General features: G+C 40.4%; 1 protein-coding gene across 6 annotated transcripts in view; it reads right to left on the reverse strand.

Moving 5' to 3' along the window:
• PPFIBP2 (PPFIA binding protein 2) overlaps positions 1-11717 on the reverse strand; it is a 107024-nt gene extending 95307 nt beyond the window's left edge. For 4 of the 6 annotated variants that reach the window (XR_003990916.1, XM_030482517.1, XM_030482520.1 and 1 more), the window contains exon 1: positions 11518-11717. The gene's annotated coding sequence lies outside the window, so the exon portion shown is untranslated. The remainder of the gene's footprint in view (positions 1-11517) is intronic. The other 2 variants (XM_030482524.1, XM_030482516.1) reach the window with 1 other exon arrangement.
• Positions 11718-12436: the final 719 nt, after the last annotated feature.

A 12436-nucleotide genomic window follows, 5' to 3' on the forward strand; every position in this document is an offset into this window, starting at 1 on the left:
ACACAAAGGATCGTTGTAAAAATCCCCTGCTTTGCCAACAAAGAGCAAACACTCCTCAGCCAACTGGCTTAGTTTTTAGAACCCATACAGTCCTTGGTCCTAGAGCTTCACCTTCTATTTATTATTGCCTGTAGTGTAATCAAGACAGGTATCCATCAAATTCATATGACTCAGAGGCAGAAAACAGCTATGTATTTTTGGAACTCTTACGACACCATAAGAACAAATGAGCTCGTTCAGACTAAAAGCGTGTCAGCCTAGTGCTCCTTCTCTAAAGACGTTCAGTGCAACACAGGTGCATAGTGATCAGTCTCCTACGCTATCTTTCCCAATAATCAGCAAGCATGAGGCTTTACGAAACACAGTCTGGAGAGGAACCATTATGTTTCATAAATTTTGAAAGACCTACCCTCTGTAAATTTATCTAATTCCTTTTCAAATCCATTTTGTATGATTTTTCAGTGAATGTTCAGACATTTCAGAAAAAAACAAGCAAAACCCCAGTAGTTAATCACTGCTCACTTTTCCATGCCTCTTACAGCTTCTTTCCAGTCCTATTCCCCTCTCTCCCCCACAACATCTCTGTTTAACTGAAGAGTTGTTATCCTGCAAGTCTCTCCACAGCGTAAACCCAATCCATACACTTTATCACACTTGCTGCTTCTCTGTATACTTTTTCTTGTTTTATTGTACCGCTGTTGGGATGAGATGACCAAAGCTACATGTAGCGTTCAAGCTGCAGAGTACTTCTGACCTTTAGAAAAATGCCACAAAAGAAATACATGACGATGTAGGCAAATATGAGAATGTTTCCACACAGAGTAAAGCAATGAATCTTTACAGAAGTAACCCCCTTCAGAGGATTAGGAGGAGAGCATTAAGCATTCCTGAAAGTGGACAGACACAAAAAGTAAAAAACATAGGGAGGGACTGGTAGAGGAATTGGCACCAGTGGACACTGAGATACCCGAGATGTGTTTTCCTGCAACGGAACCTCAGAACAACGTGGAGGGTTAACAAGCCAGAAAACTAACCTCCTGCAATCAAAAGACACAATTTTAATCCACAAGATTTCTACAGTAAAAAGCTGAGGTCTGGATTAAACTAGACAGAGAAACAATCCAACACAGACACAACTAAGAGAGATACGTCTCATTACAAAATCACCTATACCTGGGTTACTCAGGTTGTAAAGCTCTATCCTGGATTTGCCTCAACTTTATTAATGTGATATGAAGACTTTTGCAAAGTCTCAGCTTTAGACATAAGACTTAAAAGGAATACTAAAAAGACAGCTTTTTTGACTTTGTAAAATTTATTTCCATATTCACATTTTTCCTTCTTCGAAACACTTTGTTCAGCAAGTTATAAACAACTGGAAACACCACAAGGTTGGTTTAATATGACCCACCTTGCAACTGTGAACACAAACATGCTGAATTCTCACTAACAGAACTGTCAGTATCAAGTACTTCTGTATAAATTTAAGCTTTGCTAGCTAGCTATTTTGAGGAAGATGTCTGTGGGAAACAAAGAAAGGAAAAATATACTTCTACTAGAAACAGCAAACTTAACAGAAGTGAATCTGCTTGCATCAAAGGCATTAAGCTAGGAACAACAAATGGATCACTATGAAAAGCACCATATCCCAGCATTACTCATCACATCAATGAAAATACACATTTTAGCAGCTGTGTCTATCTAATGCTTATGCTTATAAACAAAACATTCTTCTATAGATTGCTTCTTGAAAATTAATGAAAATATCTTCAGAAAAAGCCGTCTTCAATTTTTTTTTCTCTTTCTCTGCCTAAATAATAGGTATAACCAAGAGGCAAAAATTTTCCATGGCAAGTTAAATCCTGATTTAAAATGACATATTTTGTTGATTTTGCTCCTCTATTATTCAGAATATGGGACATTTTGCTCCTTTCAGAAATGGCCAGCAAGAAAGCAGCTCTATCAAACATCGTGCCACAGCTGATTTCTAAATCTGGGAATGACGGAGTCTCCTATCATATTTACTTTACATACTTGATCCATTAACATAATTTTATAGTGATGAGAAAAAGCATCTGCAGAGAGGCAATGTTGCAAGACAGACACAACAGTAACTTGGCATCCATAAGCAATATTTAATATTAAGATTTACACTGGTGAGAGAAACTTGTCATATCTCCCAGCTGAATCCTAGAAGAAAAATGAATACCAAATGACTGGAGACAGATCAAGCATTCATTGAAACCAGAAGTTGACTTTAAAGGCAATGCAAAGCAGCCCATACCGAACGTGTGACTAGATATATAGGTGTCCTCAAAGACCTGTTCTATGGAGGAGCTGTATTTGCTCACAGAAAAACATGTTTACCTAGCAAAGGATCTTAATGGAATCACCACACTGAAAACCCACTCACATTCTCAGGTTTTCCATTTCACATTCATCTGTGCGCTCATACTATTTCCACCTTATCGCCACAACTGAAACAAGTTTCAGGTCACTGTACGTATCCAGTTTTGATTATTTGTTGCAAACTTTTTACAGGCTTAGAAAAAGAGTTCTTAAGTGCCCAGCATGCTGCTTCCGTAAAGCAGATACACCCGATGGCACAGGATGTGAAAGAGATCCTGGAAGTCAACTGTTAAATATAGCACCATGGTGGGCATTCTCAAGTTCTTAGCAACCACAAAGCCCATCATGCCATGTCAGCCAACCATTTAACGGCATTTAATCTCTGTTCTATACAAATGTAAAATGACCAAGTTTCTGTGTTAAATCTGTGTGTAAATCGGTAAGTCAAATCTATTTAAATGTCTTATAAAATATACATGATATGACTAAGTAAGAAATGAGAAAATGCAAAGCCACAGTTACGCACATGAGAATGTCCATTTGAACTTGCAAAACTTAAAAACTATACATCCTCTCCAGAAACAAACCTAATTGTTCGGAAAAACCGGTTGCATGTGTGAGCCTCCAAAGCTAGCATATTCCACTTCAGTCAATTTGGTTTACAGGTTTGCTAGGACATGGAATTCAGACAGCTTTTGGAAGTTTTGCAAATTAAAAAAATGCCTTTCTCAACACAAACTGAACACAAGAATTGCACCTAGAAATCGAGCCATTCATAACTCAGTATTCTTCTAGTTTTTACATCCATATTTACATCTGAAGTGGGGTATGTATAAAGGATTGCTTTTGTTCTCTTTTAATAGTGAATGCCCAATACTTTTAAGGCATGAAAAAAATAAAAGTTAAGACATTGTCATGAACATTAACAATTAACTACTTGAACGTGAACAATGACCCAAAATTATTTATCAAAAAATAAAACTGTGGCCTAAAATTTGTGTTACTATGTGTTACTTCCAGTTCAAAGAAAAACTCTTTCATATGATTGAAACATTTATAAAAATTGCAAATGCCGGAGTATAACAGTATCTGAAGCACTACATTGTTATAAAGTTAGTCAAATTTTACTGGCTCTGAAATAAATGGATTAGCCACCTTTATACTGACATCAAAGACAAATGAAACAGAATTCTTTTATTACTTTAAACGGCCTGAGTGTCATTACAGCAAAGGCAGAAGTCCTAAAGCACACAGTCACAGTCCCATACAGAAATGACACCTGAGGGAATAGTGAGGGTCAGGCTTTTGCACATCCTGTATTCAGAGTATTTCGTGTTAAGACTCAGAGCAGCTTTTTGGAACTGTTTGAAAGGCTTACTACTCTTATTTGGTCTAATCATGAATAAATCTACGGAGTTTCCTGGAGTAATAACTTAATCATGTATTTTACTGTTTGATAACAATTCCTTTATCAGACCTGTTTATTATAAAAAAAAAACAACAAACAACATAAAATTAAATTATTTCAGGCTAATGACTTGCAAAGTCCTTTAATCCCTAACAGCAACCAGCTGATTTGTCTGTATGAAAAACAGCTCAGAAGTTTCCTACATCTGGGGCCATGTGACAGTGCATAAAAATCAAAATTAAGAAAATGATAAAAAAAAAGACGGAACTATTCAAATGACAATCCAGTGGATGAAATTAATTGTTTCTTCTATTTCAGGAGAGAAAAGGAAATCAGAGTTCACTGTCAGTTTCTTCATTTCATTTTCCAGAAAATGGATCAAAGTCTGCTCCTATGTCAGTGATTATGACATCATTATACTTTAATACTAAGTTTCTAAGTAAAATTTGATATATAAGAGAGATTTAGTCCCCTGTGTTTCAGTGGCTTTCAAAAACTCCAAGTGGAAATATTCAAGACAGTTTTATTAATTCTGAAAAAAAAAACCCCACATCCAGTCTTTTCCTACTTGAAAAGAAAAACATGGTCTTGTTAACAATCACTGAAATACTGCTCTATCATGAGGAAATTACTTCTTCTCTATTAGTCCTTATTGATAAGGGGTAGTCTTGCTCCATGACAGAAACAGTACTATTTACTTTGTTAGTTAAGAAGAGCAAAATAAAATACATTCACTGTAAAATAGTATTTACAGACACACTGCCTGGCAAACTAGGCAAGCTGCCTAGCATGGAAGTTTTATCAGTCTCAACTAATTTGGAACCTCTGCTTCTAAGTACCCAACTCTCAGTTTCCAAAGGAAGCGAGCAGCTGCTTGTCCCATTCTTCACAATTAGTCCCTGGATAATCAGAAGCTTTGATTAAACAAAAACCTGCAAATGGCTGGTGAATCTAAACTACACCCATTCTAGAGCATGAGCTCCCTTTGTATCAAATCATTTACTCTGAACACACACTCACCTCCCCATGTTAAAAAAAAACCAAAAACTAAATGCAGTCTTCTAGAGCCCACCCTTTCGCAAGTAGTTTATGTGACATAAGAACCAGCCAGGCTTCACAATCTACACACAAAACTGAAACGCTAATAAAATTCCTAATTAAAATGGAGAATAAAATCAAAGCAAAACAGATTTGGACCACAATTCTTGCAACAGTTTTCTAGTCCTCAGCCCAATCTACAACTATTACGAAATGTTGCATGCACTGGACTAAGTATGAGTAACTATTGTGGACTACTAACTATTTTTCACAACACTACAGTATGTTCTACAAAGCAGGCCAGAACAGATCTTGCACAAAAGCCTGTTGTAACAGCTCTCCTTTCTTCTAGTAACAAAAGATTAATAACGATTTTCCTTTTGTACATATGAAGTTTGCCAGATCAGGCCATCAATCGCTCTTTTCAGTTTCAGGTAACGTTACTACTTGGGATACATTCAGCTTCCTACATTGAAGAACATTTTAATTCAATAAGTATTTATTTAACTAATCATTTATAATGTTTATGATTGAGATTTTCAGGTTTAATATAATTTATACTAACATCAAAATACTTCGTATATATACTTTTCATTACAGAAGACTACTTTCAAAAAGAGAACTATTCACTTGACTCGTTTTGATGTTTTTCAGATGCAATGAACACATTCTTTAAGAAAATCATACATCCTGTTTTTGTTGATAGTTTACAACCAGTCTGTATTTCTAGTCCATATAAGTAGCTTCTGAATTTTAAGATTCGTTCTTCTTCCCTTCTTGAAGCAATAATTACTAGTATTAGAAAAGAGCTTAAAAAACATGCTTTACTTCTATATGTATATAAACTTACATAGCATTTGCATAAACATACCTTAAGTTCAGCTACAGGAGGGGTTTTTTGTTTGGGGGGGGTGGTTTGGGGGTTTTTTTGGGTTGGTTTTTTTTATTGTTTGGGGTTTTTTTAGTAGTGAGTCCATTTAACGCACAGTTAAGGGTAGCTGGGGTCCATGCCTGATATCTGGGTTGAAGCTATTACCACATTTCCTACAGTCTGACCTTACCTTACCACAGTCTGACAGTTTCTGCAGCTTTTAATGCATGGCCTGAACAAACATCAAGATCCAGTGACTTGTTTTACCATTTTTTCTCCTGGTCTGCTGGGTGACCATAAATCTGCCAGTGAAACTGTTTAGGGAATCATGGTAAAGCCACTGGAAGAAGACCCAATCTTCTGTGATTTCTCAGTTGTACTGCAAAGTATACAGAGAGGTTACAAAGCACAACTTCACATCTCAGGTTGGGCATAAAAACTTGAAAAAAGAAGTTTTCTGCATTAAAGAAACGGATGGAATTAACACTATATTTCAGGTAAGAGCTGATGTTAACTGCATTGTGAAGACTTGCAGTTAAACCTAATGAGAACAGTTTCATGAAGCATATGGGAGTGTTATCACAGAATAATTGAATTGCAGAATAGTTGAGGTTGGAAGGCATCTCTTTGGATCATCTACTTCAATTCCTAAGAGCTTGTTCTTATTAGTATACAGGTTAACATCGGCTGGAAGTCACCAAGGCACTGAATGTATAGGTCAAAGATTATTTAACAGATATTTCATTATTAACTACAGAATGATAGAGCACTTTAAGCAAAAGATGAAGAAGTCATATGCGAAAAGATCTTACACATCCCTGTCTAACACTGCACCCTGCAAATACCATCCAAGAGAAATGCAAAAACTTTGCTTCTCTGGATGGTTCATTCTGCTTTCTTATCTGTTTAAAATGTTGGATTTACCTGCCCAAAGTCTCTGCTAGAGAATTTTTTTTGTCTGGAGTGAAACATCAGAATGCTTCTGTTTAGGAGCCGACTGAATTATATGCATTAGCTTATCATCATCACAGAAACACACTCATAAATCTTACTGCAATGTCAGTACAATAAGAAGTTCTGATTATGCATTATTAAAGCAGATGCTACCATCTGCACTGTACTATAGTGGAATAAAAATATGATTCACTATATTCAAGAGGTGCTTGGCAAATATTTTACCCTGTCAAACTAAGATTTCTGAAGGAAAAAAAAGATCTGGGTTGAAAATAGTGCAAATTTGAAACAAAATGACTTCTCTGTATGAGCAGTACAGACAGAAACAAGGCATCCCCAGCTAAGTCATGTCTGCATGTGGAGACCAACGAGACCTGTTTTCAGAAGAGGATAAAGTAAAACAGCAGTTCTCATACTGCCAGTGCTTGAAATCCAGATTAGAATTCAGCATCTTAGATTTATCTTTAGTAATTAACTGGCATACTATCTGTTGATCCTTAAAGAGTACAAAGACATAGCCATCAAGTGAAACATTCTCTATGAATATTCATACACATTACAGAGTTACTCTCATGAAAACAAGACTCAGTCAGCATTTGACAAGCAGTACTTGTAACAGAGCCAGGATTTGGACCTGTCTTTTTCTTCCATCCAGCATGTCTTGACTTTGAGCACTCAGACTTATTTCACACACCCAGCCTAATTCAAGATTTGCTGAAAGAGAACCAGGCCTGCTGATCTGTTTTCTCCAAATTCACATCTGCTTCAGGAAACCATCACCAGCTTAGCACTTTTGGGCGATATGCAGAAGACTCACACAATCAGCAGTTCGTGCTCTGTCATTGCAACTTTCTGGAAGTCATATCCATCCACTACCATTCCAGGTATGTTGTCTGCCACATACTATCTGGTCAACATCAGGTTTCTTATCTTTTCCCCTCTCTAAATCACAAATCACTCTATTTTAACCTGTATTCAATTCTGAACTTTTATTTTCAGTTACTTCAGGTTTTACCTGGAAAATTTAATTAAACAGATGAACACACGTAGCTCCCTGTTAGTTTGTAGATCATCTGGCAGAGAAATAATGTCCTGCCTTATGCATGTGAAGACACCAAGTTTTCCTCTTTGATCAGTACAAAAATATACAGCTCTTTCCCCTCAGCAGCTTTGGGCTTCAGGTCTTCCAGAAATACTAGTAAGCTACATAATATTCATAACAATCTTGCTTTACAGGTTATCAAATTAAGATTTTAAAATCTAGATCATGCTTACAGTCCTTTAAACCACTACATTGTAACTTGGCAGATGCACAATATAAACATAAAATCCACACAGTGACCTAGACTGGCAACGGTGCCATTAGGATTTACTTTTTATGTCTCTTTCAGAAAGGAATTATCTTTGTAATTTAACTTCTTTGTTCTCTGCATCAAATACGAATTGCCAAATATGAGCAAAGTGCTACTGCGAAATGGTTTTATAGCAAATAAACAAATGAAGATGGAGAGAAACAGAAGAGGTTACTAATGTTACAAGGTCACAAGAGACTTGAAATAAAAACATTGTGCTCAATCACATAGGCAGAGGCATATAGCTACAAAAAAAAAAAACCCTTCATTTTGTTGCTTAATGTGCATCTATTTAAAATAAGAACAACTATAAAATACTCTAAAGGGGTGGCAGGAAGAAATTGAAGCTGTCACAATTTATTAAGGACATGTTATCACCTCAGAGCTAGTGCTTAGACAAAGTTAAAGAACAGATTGCCCAACGGTGGGAGCCTCAGTTTCTTCAGCTCTCCAAAATAGCAGGTGAGTTGATCACACAGAACAGACAAGAGCAAACTGGGGAAAATTTAGAGAACTTAAAATAGTTCACGGCTTAAAATTTCCAATTTTCAAGGCTTCAAGTTACTGAAGTGAAATGATTTCATACACATCTACTGAACTCTGGCAACTGATCAAGCGTGCATTCAAGGGCAGCCATTGCTGGCTAAACTTTATTCAGTAGCTTATGAGGATTTCAAGATTATACCTGAAGAAGCAGAAATCACTGGACTCTGAGGATGAGGTGACAAACTAAGGTGATAAATACCTCCAGAGATTTGAACTGTGCAACTTCACCGACAGAAAAGTGACTTCTGAAGGTTCTCATCTACTGCCCTAAACAATGGCATCTTCTGTAGCATTACTATTTCTACACTATTAGGTATTTCTGGAAAATGCAGGAAAGTCTTGTTTGGTACAGTACATTGAATGATAACACATTTGCATCTACACTGGGTAATCACTATCACGAAACACATTTCCTTCTGCCTCATTTCTCTGCTTTGACAAACACTAAATCCTCTGAATCATACTGTGGGCATCTAAAGCAAGAAGATTATTTCATCCTATTCCTGTAAATACCTTTTTCTCGGGGAGAAGGGAAGGTGGGTATTTTGCTAACTAGCAAAGCCCCATCAAGGCTCTGCATTACCTTTATGAGTATAACCCTTTGCTAATCTCACCTGGTCAAGGCCCTCATTTGTTTGAGCTGAAAGGCTCAAACCAATCCCTAGCTGTAGGGAAAGTGAAGAGCGTTTCTGGTCTGTCTCTGAATAGTCTAATATGAGTGAAAGTAGTGTCTAGGTACAAGCGCTTTTTATTTTTTTGTGGTGTTCGTTTGTTTTGAAAAGAGAGAGACTGGAAAGACGCAAACAAGAAACAAAGGGGAGATGGGGGAAAGGTGGGTCACTATCTTTGGTTCTTTTTCATTTTCCCATGTTTTGCATTCATAGCACATTCTCCCTCTGCTTTCCCCCCTTGTTTGCTGACCCTATAAAAATATTCAGGGAAGGTTATTCTTAAGGTCTTCACTTACTCTTTTCATTCTGTTCTCTTCGAATCCTCCATTCAAGCACACTCTACCACTTTAAGTCACGCTGTGCTGCCTTAGAGCCTGCATACACAGTCTAGAATAACAGAGAGACTCGGTGTAACAGAAGCACGACAGGAAATAGATTCAAGAACCCAGAAAGCACTTCTTTAATCTATGCCGATGTACTGTCTCTTTCTTTACACTCTCCCCCAAGCCCCTGATCGCTTTCTCACACTGCTGGTACCACGTTAACAAAGATGAAGTGAAATCAGATACAGTAAGAGTGCGGGGAGGATAATGCTTATTATCCCATTTCTACTTAATCGCTTCCCTACTTCCTTCCTGTCCTCACTGTTTCTGGCATAGTCCTCATATTATGGGACTGCTGGGACGAAATCGAGATAGTAGCAGCGGTGCCGTCTGCCACCATTCCTCTAATTCCTCAACTTCCTGGAACAGGAGATCAAGGCAGCAAAGGAACACAGAAACAGGGAACAATGCTCCCAGCCCAATTCCTACCATGTTTCAGTCACACAAATTAATCAGTTTCTGCCCCCTCCCTTTAATTTGGCGCTTGCCATAGGGCAGAGTCCCAGATGTACAATAGATAAACTGCTACATGTTTTTCCAAGACACTTAATTATTACCTGGCTTAGGTAAATAAAGCATTTAAGTTTTCAAAAGTGATGCTAACACTAGTTCAAAACAGCTACAGGTGTATCATGTGCGTCCGCAACAGATATAAACATCAACAGGCAGTGACGAGATTAGTCTTGAGCTATATTCCTCAGTTCGAGTTTTATTATTGGGGCTTGAAATTATTTTAAATATTACAATTTATTTATTTATTTTACATTTTCCCCCCTCATATTCTGGTATCAAGCCATACTTTTCCTAAAGATAACCTAAAGGTTTTTTGAGTTTTCACTCTGCTCTAACTTACACTGAGTTTCCTTTAGGTTTAAGAGGCCCTTATAATTACTTCCAGCTGAAACTATTGGCAAATGGAGGGTAAATCCATATCGTTTAAAAACAACCCATGTTTGCTTAGGTTTGTCCCAGTTTGTCCTTTCGCTCTCCTGGTATACCGAGTTCTACTCCAAGCATTTCTCCATTAGCAAGATACAAGGAAGCATAAAGATTTATTGGTTTTAGCTAAGTTCACACAGCAGAGCCGAGTCAAAGTCAGGAACACAAGCAAAGTAAATCAGCAAACCTAGAAAGCTGAAATTCAGCCTGCTTTGCTCTCCCATCTACTCCATACAAATTTCAGAATGAAGCCCTTCACGCACCTGTTCCTGTTGGGAATATTTCCTGTTTAAAAAATCCAATCAAACAAACCCACAAAACCAACCCACAAAACCAAACAGAGAAAAGTGTCCCTCACCGTTCCCCCTCCCGCCCAAACCCTGCAATTAAAATCTGAAATCGCAGATGACCTTTATGACTATGAAAATGCAACTCGTTGTACATGCAAATCTTCAAAAGCACGTTGCACTTCACCTACACACAGACAAACCTGCAGTTACTGACCTACCAAAATAATACTAAACGTCTCGTTCTGCCCCATGCAAAACTGAACAGATGATCACACACGAAGGGGTGTGATTCCTTATCCTGCTTGTAAATGTTAAGGGGGAGGCATTCTTTATCACAGCAGCATGATAACACAAGTGGTGAATGATGAAAGTGGAGATCATTTGACATCTCCTCATACTCTTACCTCCCTTATCTCTGTACTGGTAAAACAGCCCATAAAAGCCACTTGCATCTTCCAACTGTTCTTTTCTGAACATCCTTTTACCTACGCTATTGCCCCCACAGACCTCTTTTCAGGATTAATTTTCAATTACAGAGTGAGGGGGGGAACACCTCGGTTTTACTTCAGAGAACTTGGCTGCGACGGGAGGTCACTACTGGCGGCAGAGCTCCGGAATCGACTGTTCCATGCCTACGCGCCGGTTTATTTACTGAACTCCTAGCTGAACTCAAGTTTCAAAGCTTCGCTCGCTGCGAGAATAAATATTTAACTTACAGGAGCCGCGTCTATTTAAAAGTCTTCTCGACAGCGTCCTTAACTCTCACGAGAAGGGCAAGGTGTGTAAGAAGGAGCAGCAGCGGGCATTGCAGTCCTGAAGATCCTCTCAGGCACGGCCGCGGCAGCTCCGCGGACCGGCCTCCCGCTCGACGCTGGGGACAACGGGGCCCCGAGCTCCGCCACCTCAGCCCGGCGGGGACTCCCGGGCCGCCGTCCCCGCTGCGGCACGACCCTTCCGCCGCGCAACCCGCCCCCGGCTCGCACCGCCCGCCCGCGGGGACCGACCTGCGCCGCGGCGGCGGCGGCGGCTCCTCCCGGTCTCGGCTCCGGGCCGCCCTCGTGCCAGGTGCGCCACACGGCGGCGGGCGCCCGGCGCGCGCCCCCGGCTCCCCTCCCGCGCGAGGGGCGCGGCGCTGGCTGAGGAGACCGGAGCGGAGCGGCGGCGGCCGTCACCCTCACGTGACAGCGAGGCGCGAGGCGGCGGGAGAGGGCGCGCGGGCAGGTGCTGAGGGGCCGCGGGCAGGTGCTGAGGGGCCGCGGGCGGCGGCAGGATCCGCTCCGGGACAGCGGCGGTACGCCGGGAGCGCGCGGAGCTGCACCCGCGGAGCCGCACCCGCAGAGCCCGGGCGGCGGGTGCGTACCCGCCGCCTCCCCTCTGGGAAGGCCCGCCGGGGCTCCCGCGGCAGCGCACCTGTAGCAGCACCGAAGTGCCCGACTCCCACCGCCAACCCCTCGAGTCGGCGCAAAACCAAGGGTACCGGCTACGGAGCATGGCCTGGGCCCTGGCGGGATGGGCAGCAGAGACAAACGCTGGTTTGAGGGTTCCAGCCGGTTCCTGCCTCGCAGTACCTGAGCCTGGCTGGGCCAGCTGTATGCAGCCTTCTGGACCTCGGATCCACAGAAACTTTTCGCATCA

Source organism: Strigops habroptila, chromosome 4 (assembly GCF_004027225.2).
Source record: "Strigops habroptila isolate Jane chromosome 4, bStrHab1.2.pri, whole genome shotgun sequence".
Taxonomy (NCBI): Eukaryota; Metazoa; Chordata; class Aves; order Psittaciformes; family Psittacidae; genus Strigops; species Strigops habroptila.